Source organism: Mustela lutreola, chromosome 7 (assembly GCF_030435805.1).
Source record: "Mustela lutreola isolate mMusLut2 chromosome 7, mMusLut2.pri, whole genome shotgun sequence".
Lineage (NCBI taxonomy): Eukaryota > Metazoa > Chordata > Mammalia > Carnivora > Mustelidae > Mustela > Mustela lutreola.
In genome coordinates this window covers 144,767,149-144,786,427 of record NC_081296.1, presented here as the reverse complement: position 1 = coordinate 144,786,427, position 19,279 = coordinate 144,767,149, and the positions used below count along the sequence as shown (strand labels likewise).

The 19,279-nt window shown below is 45.4% G+C and overlaps 1 long non-coding RNA gene across 1 annotated transcript; it reads left to right on the top strand.

Moving 5' to 3' along the window:
* Window positions 1-6,067: 6,067 nt before the first annotated feature.
* Window positions 6,068-18,136, top strand: LOC131835393 (uncharacterized). Its single transcript, XR_009355175.1, has 4 exons — window positions 6,068-6,337; window positions 10,663-10,837; window positions 16,520-16,633; window positions 17,883-18,136. It is a non-coding gene; the product is annotated as an uncharacterized LOC131835393 (long non-coding RNA).
* Window positions 18,137-19,279: the final 1,143 nt, after the last annotated feature.

The window sequence follows — 19,279 nt, the reverse complement described above, 5'->3', positions numbered from 1 at the left end:
CCCAGGCGCCCACAGGTGACTTTTTAATGCCCAATTCATGCCCCCTCCATCTGTCTCTGAGGCTGTCTGGGTGGCCCTAAGCAGGGTGAACATGCCATACTCTGTTGTGGGATTATTTCACCTATGTTCCTGCCTTTTATGCCTCAGATCACTGATGCAGCAGCCTCTGGGGGCCACCAAGGGCTACGTCACCACTGTTCACAGGCTCCAGAGCCCGTCCAAGCCCTGTGTCCAGGTGCTGAGGCTTCAGATGCCTCAAATTAGCCAGGGAGGTGGGAAAAACTATGCTTGGCTCCCCTCTGTGAGGACCACCTCTGATCCAGGCCCCTCTCCTTCCCCAACCCCATGCTGGCCTGGCCTGGGGGGACTCCAGAGCTCCGAGCAGCAAGGGCTCCCAGTCTGCCCCCAACCATCGCAAGTGGGACCCACCAGCCCAGGAGGCTAGTGTCCCCAGAGCTGCTGATGGCACCATGTGGTAAAAATCTCCCTTTTCACCCAGGGACCAGATATGGGTATGTGTGTTTATATGTATAAATTCAAATGAGATTTTATGGAAGTTTAGATCTTGTGCCCTGCCTTTTGCTCTCAATTACAAAACATAAATATTACTTTGTATGATCATATTTCCTCACCTATTTGTACTGTATCATGTTCCCTTGTGTGGAAGTTTCTAGACATTAACAAAACCTACCAAAGGGCATCAGTGTTGCTGATGGCACTTCACCATCACTTCACTTGTGATTTTTAACAAGCTGAAATGGAACAGAATGAAATACAAAGCTAGTGTACGAGCCACCCCCCACCTCCCTCCACCCTCCTGCCTCTCCCACACCCTTACCCACTCACTCTTGGCCTCCTGCTAATCATAATTGGCGTTGCTCTTTCTCTAGTGCCTCTTGTGTGTTGGATCTGTTTTGGGGTTACGCCCCCACCCCCCCATGCAGTCTACAAAGCTGACCTTCAGGGCCTTCTAGCAACTTCCTGTGGTCAACTCGCGTGAGAAGACCCAGAGCTTGAATTCCACGATCCATCTGATTTCAGAACCTCAGATCCTTAGACAGAGGAATCTGCCAGGTTGAGTGTCTTAATCATGTTTTTGTTCTCTATATTTTATGATGCTTTGACATCTTGGGGCCCCGTGGCCCTGGAAGGGATGGTCCAACCCAGTCCTGGCTAATTCCTCAAGACAGCTAATGACTTGCCCATGAGTTAAAAGCCCATACTCCTGCCCACCTGCTTTATCAAACTCATACACCAAGTCAATCTACCCTTTGCCCTAAATCACTCAGGGCTGGTTCTGAACCATCAGGGACCACCCTTGTGGCCCAGAGCCTGCTAGAATTATCCAAACTATCCAATCCTAAACCAACTCAACTTATCCACCCTGCCTCACCCATTCTGTCCTACAAGAACCACAGTGAAGTCTCAGGTCCATGCTCACCCTTCACTCCTACCTCCCGACTGACCCTGCTGTTTCCCCCCATGGCCCTGGGTGACATGACTGGTATGCCCCTCTCTCTTGGGGATTATAAGTCATGGCCAATTCTTCTGAGGCACTTGTCTCTGCATTGGTCACCTTGCCATATCTGATTAAAACAAAATCCTGGACACATTTTTAAAATAATGAGGACAGCGATTGGTCTTGGCTGGAGACGTGGACCAGCCACCCTAGTTTTTTCTCCTTGGCCCTCTGCCTGTTTCATCCATCCCAAGACATCCTCCTTCCTCTGCTAGTCTGTCTCCTCCACTGGGGTTTGGTCCATTCCCCAGATCTGCCCAAGTCTAGGCTCTAATTGCTTTTGTCTAAATTGATTCAGTTTCCAAAATGCGACTTCTGGGGGCACTTCGTTGAGTCTTAGAAAGAGATAAATGTTCTTGGGAGCTGCTGGCAAAGCAGAAGGATCTGTCCACAATCTGAGCAGCACAGCGATTGGGCACCAGGATCAGGATCCCACTGCACCGTCTTCTCAAGACCTTCTCTGTGCCCAGGCTGGGACACTCAGTCATGGAACCCAAGGAAGGACTCTCCCAGTGAGCTCATGGCACTCTCAGGAGACCCATGCTGGGTCGGGGTTTCTTTCAGATGTTCCACAGACAGAACTTGGAGGTTTGTCTCTCTTGAAACTGGAACCAAACGGCACTAAGACTGACCAGAGATTCAAAGAGGCAGGACCCTGGGGAGGGGAGTGAGGGGATTAAGAGAATAGAAAAGGGGTTCAGTTCTTTAGTGTCTGTAATGGGTTTGCCTACTGGAGTTTCCCAGTAGAAACACAGAGAGACCCATGTGTATTAAGGAGACAGAGTGAGGTGAGTTGAATAGGAAGAGAAAGTACTCCTTACACCCCATGCTCATGGTCCTGTGGGTTTGATGGGTAGAAGGTAAGACTCACTGCCAGCACAAAGCTCGGTGAGCTTTGTACTCTGTGTGGCTGTGCACTCTCATCTGCTCTGACATTAGGATGTCTAATAATGAATGCCCCCCCCAGCCTCCCACAAAAGAAGTTTGAGTACTCCCACTGAGCCTGCAGCAGCTGGCAGTATAAAAGGAGTGGGGATGGGGATAACTAGAACATCGGTGGTCTTCTCTAGAACCTCCTATGGGAAGGGTCAAGCTAGGACATCGATGGTCTTCTCTAGAACCTCCTATGGGAAGGGTCAAGCTAGGACATCGATGGTCTTCTCTAGAACCTCCTATGGGAAGGGTCAAGCTAGGACATCGATGGTCTTCTCTAGAACCTCCTATGGGAAGGGTCAAGCTAAGACATTGATGGTCTTCTCTAGAACCTCCTATGGGAAAGGTCAATAGATAGGTCTATACCTCCAAGTCATACATACACAAGCCCTGGGTCAGAGCTGCTGGTATGGACAAGGCTCAGGGGAGGCAAATTCAGAACCAGCTTGACTGTAGGCTCCAGACTCCATGTACACATCCATAGACCAGGTGGCTTGTACAGGAAGAGGCAGAGCAGGAAAACTAGAAAGGCAGTAACCTTTTAACAGGTCTAAATAGGGTTGAGAGCCATTCTCTGTTCTTTCTGGAAGTTTCATATACTTGAGGACCAGGTGGTGGGCTGGAGCTGGCTCTTACAGGTTCACAGCAGTGTATGGTGCTTCTCTTCCCAGCTCTGTGCTCCGTGACGTCAGGCGAAGGTGGCCTTGGTGGGAATATTTACACCATGGCCACCAGCAATGGCTACAGATCAGCATGTCTTTTTTCCCACAGAGCTGGTCATGAAGTGTTTATCAGCTCATCTCTGGCAGTGGGTAAGGGCGTGGGAAGGCACATGGGAAAGAGGGAATCTAACAGATGGGTCCCACACGTGCAATGGGTTTTGAAAGTTCTGCCCCTGAGTCACCTGAAAATTAATCATAGGCCTGAAAGAGAGATTGTTCTGTGTGTGTGTGTGTGTGTGTGTGTGTGTGTGTATGAATTCAGCGACATATAGTGAAGAATAAAAATAGCATGGGCTTCAGAGTCAGGTAGGTCTACCTGGGTTTGGACCCAAGCTCTGCTACCTTGCCAGCTTGTGACCCTTCATAGAGTGAGCTGCAATTTCATTTGTATGGAGATGGACAGGGGTGTCTGCCTCTCCATGGGGTGCATTTGATAAGCCAGGAATTTTGTATATTGTCTCTACTCCTCACAAGCCTTTAATAAATGCAGAAAATCATGTCTTCCCTTAGTCAATAAGGATTTCTTGACCACCTGCTAGGTGGAGTGTGGTGGGCAATGTGAAGCCTGATATGTGGGCGGTATGTGGGAGTGTGCGGGCAGGGTGCAATTTTGTCTTATGATATCATACCCAGCCCTCACTAGTCCCAGTGAGTCTTACCTTCTGGTGTTCACACCCTTGAGTAGTTCCCTCCCAGAGTCTCAGCGCTGCTCTGTGTGACCAATAGCATATGGCAGAGTGATGGCATGTCCCTTCCCAGATCAGATTATTAGCCCTCAGCTTCCATCTCGGGCTCTCTTTCTGGAGTCACTCCCTCTGAGGGTAGCTAGCAACCATGCCATGAGCAATCCCACAGAGAGACCCCTGTGGCCAGACACTGACAGCATGTGAGGGGATTCTCCAGCCCCAGTCAAACTTTCTGTTGACTGCAGCCCTGACTGAGAACTTGACTGCCCCTTCCAGAGAGACGCCAAGCCCAACAACCCAGCCGAGCCCCTTCCAGATTCTGACCCTCAGAAACTGCATGAGACAATAAGTCCTCATTGTTGAAGCTTCTGAGTTTTGGGGTAATTTATTTTGCAGCCACAGTGAGCACAGGTGGATCTCAGAATTTGAAACTAGAGAAGTACTATCTAATTTTACAGACGAGGAAACACAAGTTGAGATAAATCTATAGGCAGCTTGCTCAAGCAGGGGGCCAAAGAGCCCTAGAGAGGAAGGAAGTCTCAGAAATCATCTATTCAACCACATCGTTAGAAAAGATAATTAAAGGGACGCCTGGGTGGCTCAGTCAGTTGAGCATCTGACTCTTTGATTTCGGCTCAGGCCACGATCTCAGGGTTGTTGGGTTGAGCCCCACTTTGGGCTCCACACTCAGCAGGGAATCTGCTTGGGATTCTCTCTCTCTCCCTCTCCCTCCGCCTCTCTTCCCACTCACTCTTGTGCTCTTTCTCTCAAATACATAAATAAATAAATCTTTAAAAAAAAGGAAGAAGATAATTAAAAGAATATTTGATATTAAATCGCTGTATGGCATCAAAAAGATTGAACCCTAATCTCATTGCATTTCTCCTTGGGCCCTTCCACTATTTGGCTATAAGCTGAATAGTTATTATTCTAAAGTGTGTGTGATTTTGAGGTCAATTTCTTAAATTTTACGTCACTGTATTTACATGTTGTCATCTCTCTACAATACAGCATTGATCATTTGACGTGATATGCCATGGTATCAATGAGTCATCTTCCGAGGCCTTCTAGTAGAATATGTTTCTGTTGTGTATCATAAACAACTTTCTGAAAAACACCTGTATGAGTGGTCTTTTCATTTTCCACCAGTTTTTTCCTTTTAATACATTCTTAGGAGTGGAATTAATAATGATATGTGTTTTGGCTTTTAGTACAGAGAGAAGGGGTGCCAGAAGGGATATCTTAATATCTCTTCATCCTACACTTCTGACATGTCTGGAGGTCCAGATGAGGATCTGTCTCCAGGCACTGGGCATATAATGGTCTGATTGGTCTCTAGGAGAAAAACTCAACCTCAATAGAAGGTGGGAGGCTTGTCAGAGAAATAACAACCATTATTTATTGACAGCCTACTGTATTCTAGACATATGACATTCATGCTTTCTCATATCCACAACTCTAACAGGTATCTGTGTGTGTGTTCTATTTTACAGAGGGAGAAATTAAGGCCACACAACTGGTACAAACCCACGTCTGATGGACTCCAGTGTTTTTCTCACTACCCAATATTGTCTTTTTTTTCTTCTCACTACAGAACATTGTCTTTTTTTCCCCCTTCTCACTATATAAGGTTATCTTTTTATTCATTTATTTGAGAGAGAGAGAGAGAAAGAGAGAAAGAGCGCACAGGGGAAGGAGCAGAGGGAGAGGGAGAGGCAGACTCCCTGCTCAATGGGATGTAGGGTTCAATCCCAGGACCCTGGGATCATGACCTAAGCCAAAGGCAGATGCTAAACTGACTGAGCCACCCAGGCACTGCTATGTATCATTGTCTTGAAGTCAACTTTTATTGCTTATTGGTGTTATATTTTGTGACCACATTGACCCCAAGAGCCTTCAGTTACCATAACCTGGAGACTAGGTCACAGAGGTATTGCTCTTCCCAGAAGTCATGGAAGTTTCAGCACCCACAGTGACACAGGTCTGCATATATTGAACTGCAAACTTATCTGCAACAGAACTTAATTGATTTCTTTCATTTTCCCTGGTGTAAGGCAAACCCCTCCATTTAAATTAGCAGTGAAATCATTTGCCCAAAGTCACTGGTGACTTACCGGGCAATTCCAGCTCAGCCCCATCCCCCATACGGTCCTAATTTAAGGCTTTTTGTCCTTTCACTCCCTCCTCCATCTAGCCTAACATTTGCATTCCCAAGAGAGGTTGAAAATAACCGATTCCCCACAGTTCTTTAGGAGAACAGGTTGAGAATCAATTTGTCCAAGAGTCCCCTCCTTTGTAAAGTGAGCCAGAGTATGACTAATCCCACACACCCAGGTCCATCTGGGCGAGACAAAGCCAGGGACTGTGCGCCTCTTCTCAGGCCACAGGAAACCTGGACAGCAGCCTCTGCCAACCTTTGAAGTGTCTGTTTCCTCAGCCCTTCAGGCTCCGGGGAGAGGCTCCACCTTCCACCTCTGGTAAGTCGGAGGCTTTCACAGCAGAATGTCTCCCTATATGGTGGTTGTTTTTCCATGCTCCAGGCTAGTTCCCAAAATAGGTGCTGGGGAAGTGGCTCTCTTTTACTCACCAAGGGAAGGGCGTCTTCCAGATATCTGGGGATGGAACTGGGGAAGGGGGAAGGCAGACCTTTGGGGCTGGTCATTAAGGAAGAGACATTGTGTCTTGTGCTGTGGACTCCAAGCCCATTAATCAGATGTGAGGAGGGAGATGGGCAGCCTGGAGGGGCTGTGACTCGTTTCAGAAGAGTGACTTCAAGTACTCATAGGGGGTTTTCTTCTCCCATGAAGAGATCCTAGGGTCACCTCTTCCCCTTTCTTTTAATTACGGTAAGGTGCACAGTAATATAAAATTAGCCGTTTTGAAGTGTACAATTCAGTGATGTTTAGTACATTCACATTGCTATGCAACCGTCTTCTCTACCTAGTGGTGAGAACTTTTAAGATCTACTCTCTTAAGTTTCAAATGTGATCCAGAGTGTTATTAACTAAATTCACCACGCTGTACGTCATATCCCTAGGACTTCTTTACTTTACACCCGGAGATTTGTAGCTTTTGATTCCCTTCACCCATTTTGCCCACCCCTTCCCATTCCTGCCGCCACCTCTGGCCACCACCAATCTAGCCTCTGTACTTGTGAGTTTGGTTTGCTTTTGTTTAAGCTTCTCCACAGAAATTAGATCATGTGGTGTTGGTCTTTCTCTGGCTGACTTGTTTCACTAAGCTTAACGTCCTAGCACTTCATTCTTTCTGCGGATGAATGATGTTCCGTGTTGTTTATCCATTCACCTATTAGTGGATATTTGAGTTGTTCCCCTGCCTTGGCTGTGAATAGTGCTGCTGTACCTATTCATGTTTAAGTACCTATGTGAGCGCCTGTTTTCAATTCTTTTAGGTATGCACCCAGAAGAATGGCAAGCTTATGTGGGAATTCTATGTGCAACTTCTTGAGGGACCATTGGCTTGGTTCCTGCAGTAGCTGTATCGTTTTACTTCTGCATCAGCAGTACCCAAAGATTCCAAATTCTTAAATTTTTTTTTTAAGATTTTATTTATTTATTTGACAGAGAGAGATCACAAGTAGGCAGAGAGGCAGGCAGAGAGAGAGGAGGAAGCAGGCTCCCTGCTGAGCAGAGAGCCTGATGTGGGACTCGATCCCAGGACCCTGAGATCATGACCTGAGCCGAAGGCAGCGGCTTACCCCACTGAGCCACCCAGGCGCCCAAGATTCCAAATTCTTCACATCCTTGCCAACTTTGTTATTTTTAGGTTTTTTTTTTTTTTTTTTAAATTAGCTGTTCTACTGGGTGTGAAGCATCTCACCTCAGTTTTGATTTGCCTTTCCATAATGATTAATGAGGTTGAGCATCTTTTCTTATGCTTGTCACCATTTGGAGAAATGTCTCTTCATGGCCTTTGCCCATTTTTTGGTTGGGTTACAATAGTTTTGTTTTTTTTTTTTTTTTTTTTTTTTTTTTAAATTCTAATATTACCGTTAGGCTAGTCTTTTTTTTTTTTTTTATTTACTTGACAGACAGAGATCACAAGTAGGCAGAGAGGCAGGCAGAGAGAGAGAGAGAGGAGGATGCAGGCTCCCCGCTGAGCAGAGAGCCCGATGCGGGGCTCGATCCCAGGACTCTGGGATCACGACCTGAACCGAAGGCAGAGGCTTTAACCCACCGAGCCACCCAGGCGCCCCGGGTTACAATAGTTTTAACCTGAGAGCTGAAGAGCTGAATGGAGCCTTGGGTCTGTTGCCTATCCATGCACCTTCTATTTTAGACATGAGGAAACAGAAACCCAGACAGGTGTAAGGCTGCCCTCAAGATGACACAGATGTTGACTGAGCTGGGACAGGGCTTGGCCTCCTGACAAGGTTCCATGTTCCCCTACAACTTCTTTGCAGATTTGGCTGAAGGGCAGATCACAAATCTGGACAGGCTGGGCTTTGGCTTGAAGGAAAGCTCCAGAGTAGTCAGTCCAGGGTCCCACTGATCTGGCTTGCTGGTCCCCAACATTGGAGGTAGGACCTTAAAAGTGAGACAAGGGCTATGGAGAGTGAAGCTGGCTCAATTCACATTCCACTCGCCGTCCTGTCTGTCCTTCCTGCTGTTTTGCTTCACTGTATTTTTATTCCCATGCAGACTAATATACAGACACATGTGCATACACACATACATGTACACACACACAGAGCATTTCCTGCCTCACCACTCTCTTTTCTCCTCGCTTTCCCACGTGATCTCTGGAATCCCCATTCCATGGCTTGTTGAGTGATTTTGTAGTTGACTGTGAGGTGTGGATCCTGTCCTCAGACTGGACTTTACAGACCCCAGTGAAAGAGCAGTTCCATGGGGGAGCATGGAATTCTTGGTTGTTGTCTCAGATGTACAGATTCTCACCAGCCTCAGCCTCGTCTGTGTCTCCTGCCTCCCCTGGGTCTTCAGTGGCCCCATACTAATCTCCCTATCAGTTTCTTCCCAGCAGCACCAACAGTGCTTGACTCTCTCTTATTTTTGCAAACCTCTCTCCTGAACTCATGCCTCCCCCACCACAGCTTTTTCTCTCCTGCTCATTACCTATCCCCCCAAGACTCCTCTTCCTCATCCTCACTCATTGATCAGACGATGCTCTGGCTCTTGCCTTTCCCTCACGTTCCACTGAAATGGCTCTTATCAAGGTGACCTGCATATTTCTAAATACAACCAGTGCTTTTGAGACTTTGTCTTGCACAACCTCTTGAAAATCTGCAAAATGCCCCTGGTGTTGGGACCAGCACAGGAAGCCATTTTTCTTCATTAAAAACTGCATAGGTGAACTCCTTCCAGCTTAGAACCCTTAGGTGGCTTAGATGTTGTCTCTCTTGGGGGTCCTAAACTTGGATGGTCCAAACATAGAACAGGCAGGAGGACCCAATCTGTAGACCTCACCTGCAGAAGGCCTAGCCTCATGGTTTTGTGAACTGTGCAGGCACCACAAGGTCCCGTGGTCAGAAGGGCCTGGCCTAATGCTCTGCTGGGGCTGTCTTGAACTTATAATTTTATCTTTAAACTTGTATTTGGTAAGTGAAATCTAATGGGGCCCTGGAGCTTGTATATGAATAAAAGAAATACACACAATAGGCATGTCCCCATTCCTTGCTCCCTACTCACACGTTAGTGTTCAAGATGCCCTATAGACTCATGTTGTGCAAGAGTCCAGGGAGGCTCAAAGTGAGTACAAGGTAAGTGTGTTACAGGCGCAACCCAATAAGAGGGGAGCTATGACACTTTCCAACCAGAACGTCCTTGGAAATCAGAACATAGACAAGGGAGTTCCAGTAGAAGGGAAAGGAGACAGGCACCCATGGTTCCCTTTCCTTTCCTATCAGTGAATCTGGAAGGGGCTCAGTTGGGTCATTTGGCTCAGCGTCTCTCTGGAAGCGGCAGTCAAGCTGTCAGTCAGGGCTGCAGTCAACCGAAGGCTTGACTGGGGCTGGAGAATCCACTCACAAGCTCACTCACCTGTTGTCAGTGTCTTACCACAGGACCCTTTCTATCAGGCTGCTCACAGCACAGTGGCTGGCTTCCTTCAGAGTGAGGGAGGAGAGAGAGCCCCAGACCAAAGAGGCAGGCTCCTGTAACCCAATCTGGAAAATGACACAGTGTGCACTTCATGGCCAGTCTGTACATGTATATTTTGTTCTTACCAGAACATTTGAGACACTGCACAAAATCAACTCTTGCTCTTGTCCTATTTCTCAGTAGGCACACATTCTGCCATACTAGGTGTGGGGCCTGCTTAAAAAAAATAAAAGCAAGACAAAACAAAACAAAACAAAAAGCCATCATGACAAATTGAGAGAGAGTGACTGTGGAAGAAAGGAAAAAGCTTTATATTTTTAATCCTTTCAGTGGCATTTTGTCCTTTTTTTTTTTTTTTTTGTTCCAGCACCCCATATTTTCATTTTGTCCTTGGCCCCAGAATTATATGGCTGGCCCTCAGAGCTGGACCTGGCTGAAGAGGGCTTGCTAGATTCTCTGGGCTACAGGTAGCAGGACAGGGACAACTGGCAGGAGGGGAGAGAGGTAGGGGTGGACAAAGGAAACAGATTTGGTGCAGACTCCGGAAGTCCTCTGAAAAGAGGAAGTGATCCATGATGGAATGACTTTCTAGGACTTAAAAACTGAGGTCCCTGGTTCTGAAAGACTCTGTGCAACTGAATACAGGAAACTTCATTTAAAATAGAGTTGGGGGGGCCAAAAGAGGGAGCTCTCATGCCCCACTAATTCACCATCAATTGTAGACCCAACAGGAAGCAGGAAGATTTTCTGCTTGTCCAGCAATAGCCCAGTCAGTGAGCATCTGCCACAGCCACAACCCAGCCAATGAGAAGCCATCACCACCCTGAACTCTCACTTTCCTCCAATGGACTTTTCTTCCAAGCAACCCCTCCCAGCTTCTTCCTTTTTTCCTAGAAGGTAATGTTCCTCTCTTTTTTCCTCTGGACTTGCCTACAGGTTGTCATAGGTGTCTCTGACTGCAGTTTCTCTGCTATTCCAGAATAAACCAATTTTGTGGCGAAACACCATGTTATTTTATTTTCAAGGTCCATAATTACAAGAAGTTAGGATTTCTTTACAGGAGATATGATTGAAGAGATCCTGACACCATTGCAAAGCATCTTAGAAACCTCCTCAATGGCTAACAATTCTGTGACTTTTAGTTGGGGGAAGGGGAGGGAGGAAGACAGGTTATAGTCCCTTCTCAGAAATCCCTATGTGACATAATGGGAAATATATATTTGGTCTTTGTCTCTGGTTCCTGACACAGAGCTTCTAATACTCTTGGCATTTCCTCAGTGATAAGAGTGTCTTTTGTTATAAATAACAAGCCCCTTTCAACCTTACCTGAGTTTATGCTAAAGCGGTGACTCTTAGTGGGCCCCTGGGTAGCCTCAGGATGGATGCTGGTTGCCTGAGGAATCAGCCCTGTGATTAGAAGGTTGGAGGTTTCAGCCCTACTCTCAGACCTCCAGTAGGTGAGAGAGGCTGGAGACTGAGTCCAATCACCAACAGCCAATGATTTTATCAACTGTGCCTATGTAATGGAACCTCCACAGAACCCCCTAAATGATGGAGTTTGGGGAGTTACCAAGTTGGGGAGCCTACGTACATGCTGGGAAGGTGCTGAACTCTGAACTCCATGGAGGCAGAAACTCCTGTGCTCCAGACCCTTCTGGATCTTACCCTATGTACATTTTCATGTGGTTGTTCATTTATATACTTTATAATAAACTGGTAATAAAACCAGTAATGTGTTTTGTGGAGTTCTGTGAGCTGTTCTAGAAAACTACCAAACCTGAAAGGGAGGGGAGGTTGTAGCCAAGATGGATAGAAGTGTAGGTTACTTGGGGACCCAATACTTGGGACTGGTGTCTGAAGTGGGGGTAGTCTTGTGGAACTGGCCCCTAAACTTGTGGATCTGAAGCTGATTTGGGGTAGCTGGAGTCACGATTAAGTTGTAGGACACCCACTTAGTATCTGGAGAGTTGGCGAATTGGTTGATGTGAGGAAAAACACCCCACATTTTTTATGTCGGAAGTCTTATGAGTAAAAACACCTCCCCTTAGGATCAATTATTCCAGAATTCTTTACTTTCCAGATTTTAGAAAGAAAACACTGTGCATATATCGTACCTTATGTCAGAACCCTAGGGGAGTTTGAGGAACACCTCAAAATGGAACACTAGCATTTCTGGAGTAAACCATATGAGCAAAGCCTATGTCAGGGTTTTCTTGGAAAGGGTTTCAGGTCAGGTCAAATTGTTCCACCAAATATGGGAAGCCTCTGGAATTCACAGTTTTTTTGGACTTTGGCATTGCAGATAAGATATTGTGGACCTGCATGTGAACTTTTAGAACATTTCACTTACTTTCTGGGGTAGGAAAAATAATTTTTCCTCTACCCTTCCAGGTTCTTGGCTGAGGTCCCTTGAAATTAAAAAATGGATTAACGGAGGGGGAGGAACAGAAGTTTACTGACATGTATCCCTCCTGTATGCATGGGAAATACCAAGAAAACTGAGTAACTCCCCAAAATGGCCCTAGCCACTGCCTTTTTTTTTTTTTGAGAGAGAGAGAGAGAGAGAGAGTGTGAGATCAGGAGGAGAAGCGCAGAGGGAGAGGGAGAAAGAGAATCTTTAGCAGACTTCATACCCCATGCAGAGCCCAACTTGGGGCTCGATCCCATGGCCCTGAGATCATGACCCGAGATGAAATCAAGAGTCATATGCTTAACTGACTGAGCCACACAGGCGCTCCTAAGCTACCACTTTAAATACCATCTCTAGCTACAGCCCAAAGAAGATGTGGGGGGGGGGCAGTGATGGGAGGTGACCAGGAAAATTAAAATCCACAAGGGTAAGGTTGCTGTGCAGATTTAAGTGGCCCCAAACGGAGACTTCCCTTACAAATGCTCATTTCTCTCACAAAACGGTAACTTCTACTCAGTTTTCTAAGTGTCTCCTGTATCTGCTGTTTCTTGAAAATAACCAGCTGAAAACAATCCTTACACCAAAGAGGCGTAGACTGTGGTTGCAAAGTCTGCTCCCCTTCAACTTGAAAACACAAACAGAAGGAAAATCCCAAACAACATTTAAACTGAGGTGCCTGTAGCATCTTTAGATTTCGTGATTGAAAAGAGGAGCCAGAGCCTGTGCCGTGGGTTCGGTCTGAACGAAAGTACCAAGGGCTACTCTGTGTATTTGATGATCCTGACAGTCCTACGAGTGAGGACTCATGGTCACCCTCTTCTGCAGATGAGGAAATGGTGGTTTACACGGGGCCAGCGCTCATAGTTAGTCCATGGTGGTGCCTGTGTGGGAATCCAAATACCAAACCCTTTCCAGAACATTGAAATCTCCCAAATGGCACCCAGCGAATGCATGTCAGGCAGTGCTATTATTAATGTTGAACTTCTTCCTTATAAGGTAACAAATAGCAAAGGCCCTAAGCCTTCCAAGGCCTCCTGCCTTAGCCTGCTGCCCTAGATCCTTCCCTGGAATCTTCCAGACTCTCACACAGCGTAAAAGGCAGACCCAGGCGAAGCAGGGAGCCTCCTGCATCAGACGCTGTCTCTATTATGACTCTGTATTTTGACTATTACACCCGTTGAGGAGCACTAAGATCCTGATTATCCCAACCCTCAGGGGGCCAGAGCACCTGAGGCTGTTGCCTTCCATCAAGAAGAGTGCCCTCCCATACGCACCCCAAGTATTTCTAATGTGTGCCCCACTGAGATAAAAGTTAGAAAGCTCTGCACAACTGCACATTCATATTCCACGCTTGTCTCAGCCTCAGGACCATCCGGAGCTTTTGTTAAAAACACAGATTCCTGGTTCCCTCCCCACCCCGCCATAACGGACAGTAATCAGGATTTCCAGGCAGGAGCCCAGGAAGGTGTACTGTGCATAAGCTCTCCAGGGGAACCCCCTGATTGGGCAGGTTTGAAGATCTCTGCATCATCCCATTTATTTTGGTCAGAAGGATTGGCTCATTCGAATTTGGGGGTGTGACAGTAAATAGCTATGCCAAGCTCTCATACCTCAGCAACTTGATAGCCGAGACCTCCTAGCTCTAACTAGTCCTACTTCTCTGCAGCCGCTTCCTCCCTTTGTCAATGTATATGTGTACATTTCCAGTTCCCATTTCCCGCAGTCCAGCTCCACTTCCTGCACTGGCCTGGCTGCTCCGTCCCCAGCCAATGACTCTAGAGTAGTCCATGAGCTTGTCCTGCCATTGTTCTCTCTTAGCTCCAACCCATTGTTGGGGTCTCAGGATTAATGAGCTCTCTCCCCTGCTGACATTTGATCTTAAATGTCCATTCATCTACCCAGTTCCAGACTGGCTTGCTTGGGCAATAATCTGATAATGTTTCTAATCATGGGGGATTTTCCCTGTGATCTCTTGCCCAAATATTGAGATTCCTGCATAGGAACTGGTAGCTTAGTTACAGAAAGAGGGCTTTTCTCCCTCCCCTTTTCCCAAGACTGACTGTGGCCCCTCAAAACATTGTGGTTATATCTACAGATGTGTGCTTTTATACCCCAAAGAGCTTTTGGTAAATAGACAGGTGTTTTTGTGTTCCTCTTTTTCTGAAGGATAAGGAAACACAGGGCTGTTGGGGAGAAAATCATTTTATTTCTCTCCTTCTAGATTCTTTGGCTGGTCTAATAACCAAATTAACATAAAACAGATTAACAGGAGAAAACTAAGTTTAATTACATAACCATGGGGCCCAATAAGATTATGAGACCCAAAGACAAGCAGGCAATGGAGGCTTATGTGCCATCGTGAGTTAAGGATGCGATGGGGCGGGAGGCTCCTAAGAGGGGGATTCAAAAGACGGTAAGAAGAGCAGATGTTGGGTAATTAGATGTTTGTCCTGCCGAACAGAAAGGTCATTTGGATAAAAGAGGTGCTCTTGGTAATAGCTCACTTGCTGGACCAGGCCCCTTCTCTGAATTCTTTTAGGAGGTTTATGGGAGAGGTAGAAGTTTTCTTGAGTCTGCCGGGTCTTAATGACTTCAGCTAATAACAGTCCTCAGGCCAAAGTGGCACATGGTGGGGACACTTGTTCTGAACCCCTTTAGGGCCAAATGGAATATTTTGGGGGGACATTATTACTGATGTTACTGAAAAGAAGTGAAATTCTTTTCTGTTTAGGTCTCAGGAAATAAACTCTTAAATTTAAAATCATTACTGCTCCTAAACCTCTTGCTCCTTCATTTTCCAGTCTGTTGATTCTGTGGGAAGCATGGTTTCAATAGCATGAAATATTATACGTTAACACGCTGATTCACATTTTGTTGTGGAACTGGTCTGGAATTGGAGCCTGGCAGCCTGTCATTTACTGCGTGACCATAGAAAAATCACTTCACTTCTCTAGCCTCCCCCCCCCTTTTTTTCACATGAAAAGGCGATGGCAATTGCATTAGGTGCAAAAATGGTTACAATCGTCCACCCTTCCTAAATCCTCACCCTTAGCAATGAGCTGCATCCATCCAGAAGGGGTGGATTTTCTATTTCTCATCCCTCTGAATCTGGGTGGACATTTTAATTTGCTTGGGCTCAAAGAATGATGGGCACCAGTTCCAAGTCTAAGCTCAAGAAGGCTTGCCCACGTGTGCTCTCTCTCCGAACCCTGCCCAGTTGCAATGTGAGAAAACATGGAATGGCTTACTGGAGGATGAGAGGCATGTGGAGCAGAAAGGAGCCTCTCTGGGAGTGACCGTTCAGATCAGCTGGCCTCCGTCTGCTTGGCAGCTAAGCATGGAGATGTAAGTGAACACAGCTGAGTCTAGAAGACTTCCAGCTGAGCCCAGCCCAATCTGTCTACATGCAGAACAGTGAGTTAAATAAGTGGTGACTTCTTTTTAAGCCACTATTTTTGGGGTGGTTTGATAGGTAGTAAGAGCTGATATAATATGCTTATATTTTAGAACTTTTGTGTAAATAAAATTAGGCACTGTACATTAAACACCTGAATCAATACATACTGATAAACAGACTTGCTTAGATGACCTGCTAATCCAGCTAAGGTATTAATTTTTTTTACCTCTCCAGTAGAACATGTCAGCTTCAGGGTCCCTGGCCTATATTTAAAAATAAATACATTTCCTTGAAAAAATATGGCAATAATATAAATGGAACATTTCAAAAAAAAACCTCATAAACCTTAGCTATCATCCCACTGCCTCTAACACAGGATGGAGTCCAGATACCTTAGCAGGACTCACAAAACCCTTCAAGGTTATGGTCAAGGTCCTGCCTCTCCCCCCCACCCTTCCTGTTCCTTCTTATTATCTTCAGATGTTTGTATAAGTAACATCTGAGACATCCATGAGGTAAAATTCCTCTATCTGGTTTCTTAAGGAAACAAAAACTCACAGGTAAAATCCATTTTTTAATCAACCTTATTGGGGTATGATCTATATGCAATATGTTCACAGCTTGATGAATTTGACAAATGTATACACCAGGTAACCACTTAAATGGAGAGAAAAACATTTCCAGCACCCCAAAATTTTCCCCTGTATGTATGTATGAATTCCATTCACACCCATTGTTCAGATAACCACTCATCTGATTTTCATCTCTATAGACTCAGCGTACTCTGTTCTGAGAACTTGTGAATGCCATGGCCATTCAGCAGGTACCCTTTCTTGACTGACTTCTTTCTCCCAGGATAATGTTTTTGAGGTTCATCTATGCTGAGGTACGTATCAGTAGTTCATTCCTTTGTTTTGTAGGGGCCTACGTAGCCAGAGCGACTCCATCTCGTTTAAACAGCCATTTTGTTGTTTATACAGTAAAACGTAAACTGACCCTGCTCACCTCCCCCAGGGGAACTTACTTAAAAGCAAGTCTGGGAAACCCAGTGAAATATGGTTGATCAGTTCCTAATAACAGAGCCCAAATACAAGGACAGGTCAGGTCAGGTGGAGATAACAGAGTCCAGAACGCAAGGACAAGTCAGGCCAGGTGGAGACATCCAATCAGTAAAGGACACATACTATCTCCATAACCACCCAAGAATGTAAACCCCGCCTTTTGGGCGCCAAACTAGGGCACCAGTTCTGGCCAGAGTGATAGGCTAGTTCAAACAGCTACTATAGGGTAAATTGTAATTCAATTGGCCACCTGTGTGTGACCTAGCATGACTATGCAACTTTCTCTGTGTGTTACAGTCTCATTGGCCAGGCTCAACCACATGGCCTTTGCTCTCTAAAAGCTAGTCTGTGAGGCTGGCGGTCGTCGCTCTCTCCATAAGAGACGCCCTGGCCGGTCGGTTTGATTCTTGGTGTTGGTGCGAAATAAAGCTTTGCTTGACCTTCACTTTGTATCAGTCTCGCTCCTTTGATCACGGACCCCATCAGTATTGCTGAGTAATTGTCCATTTTATGGCTATACTACCTTGTGTTTATCCAGCTGATGGACATTTGAGTTGTTTCCAGTTTGGGGCTTTTCTGAAGAAAGCTGGTAGGAACATTTAAGTATAGGTTTTTGTTGCTGTTGTTGTTTGTTTTGGGTGTGTGTGTACATATATATTCATCTTTGGTAAATACCTAGAAGTATAATTGTTAGAGTACATAACAAGTATATATTTATGAGAACTACCTAATTGTTTTCCAAACATCTGCACCATTTTATGCTCTGCCGGTCGTGCGTGACAATTCCAGTTGCTCCTTGTCCTTGCCACACTTGATCTTCTCAATTATTGGCCATTTACAGATTTTATCTCGTGAAGTCTCTATTCATGTCTTCCACTATTCCCTTTTAAGTTGGGTTGTTTTGAAATTTTTTATTAGTGAGCTTCAGGTGTCCTTTGTGTAACCCGAATACAGATCCTTTGTTGGATGTTATCTACTGTAAGTGTTTTCTCCTGGTCTGTAGCTTGTTTTCTTACCTTTTTAATGATATCCTTTGAAGAGTCAAAAGTTTGAAATTTTTTTTTTCTTTTTAAGTAGGCTCCCAACCTGGGGCTCGAACTCATACCCTGAGATCATGACCTGAACTGAGATCAAGAGTTGGACACTTAGTTGACTGAGTCACCCAGATGCCCTGGACTTTTGAATTCTTAAGATGTCCAATTTATCAATTGTTTTATGGCTCGTGCTTTTTGTGCTTTAAATCTTGGCTTACTACAATGTCATAAGTACTTTTGCTTCTGTTTTATGGTTTCAACTTTTAAGTCTAAGCTCCAGTTCAAATAAATTTTATGTATGCTGTGAAGTAGTTTGAGGTTTATATTTTTCAGTTAGAGATTTACAGTTGAGTCTTAAACAACAGGGTTGTGAACTGTGGAAGTCCACTTATATGTGGGTTTTTTTTTTTTTCACTAAACAGAGTAGAGTGTAAACAGAGTACAGTACTAAAAGTGCACCCTCTTCCTTATGCTTTTCTTAATAAAGAAAATAAATATCTTCTCTCTCTTACTTTTTTTGAAAAAAGATTTTATTTATTTATTTGACAGAGAGAGGACACAAGTAGGCAGAGAGGCAGGCAGAGAGAGAGAAAGGAGGAAGAAGGCTCCCTGCTGAGCAGAGAGCCTGATGTGGGGCTCGATCCCAGGACCCTGGGATCATGACCTGAGCCAAATGCAGAGGCTTTAACCCACTGAGCCACCGAGGTGCCCCTCTTCTCTCTCTTACTTTACTGTAAGAATACAGTATATTATACATATAACATACAAAATGAGTGTTCATTGACCTCTATGTTATTGGTAAGTCTTCTGGTCCACCATAAACAACTATGAGTTAAGATGACCATTAAATATGATGCTACCTGTGGGGCGCCTGGGTGGCTCAGTGGGTTAAAGCCTCTGCCTTTGGCTCAGATCATGGTCTCAGGGTCCTGGGATGGAGTCCCACATCGGGCTCTCTCCTCATCAGGGAGCCTGCTTCCCTTCCTCTCTCTGCCTGCCTCTCTGCCTACTTGTGATCTCTCTCTCTGTCAAATAAATAAATCTTTAAAAAAAAATATGATGCTATCTGTGACCTGTCATCGATGCCCTCTATTAGGATTAAGGAAGTTTGCTTTTTCTACTCTTAGATTTCTATAGAGTTGGTTCTTCCCACTTCTTAAATTTTTTATTTTAGACTATAAATGAATGTTGAAACTTGTCTAATGTTTTTTCTGTATTTATTAGGATAACCACATGGTTTTTCTCCATTCTATTGATGTAGTCAATACATTCATTTTTAAAAATAAGTTCTAAGTCGGATACCTGGGTGGCTCAGTGGGTTAAGCCTCTGCCTTCGCCTCAGGTCATGATCTCAGGGTCCTGGGATCGAGCCCGGCATCGGGCTCTCTGCTCAGCTGGGAGCCTGCTTCATCCCTCTCTCTCTGCCTGCCCCTCTGC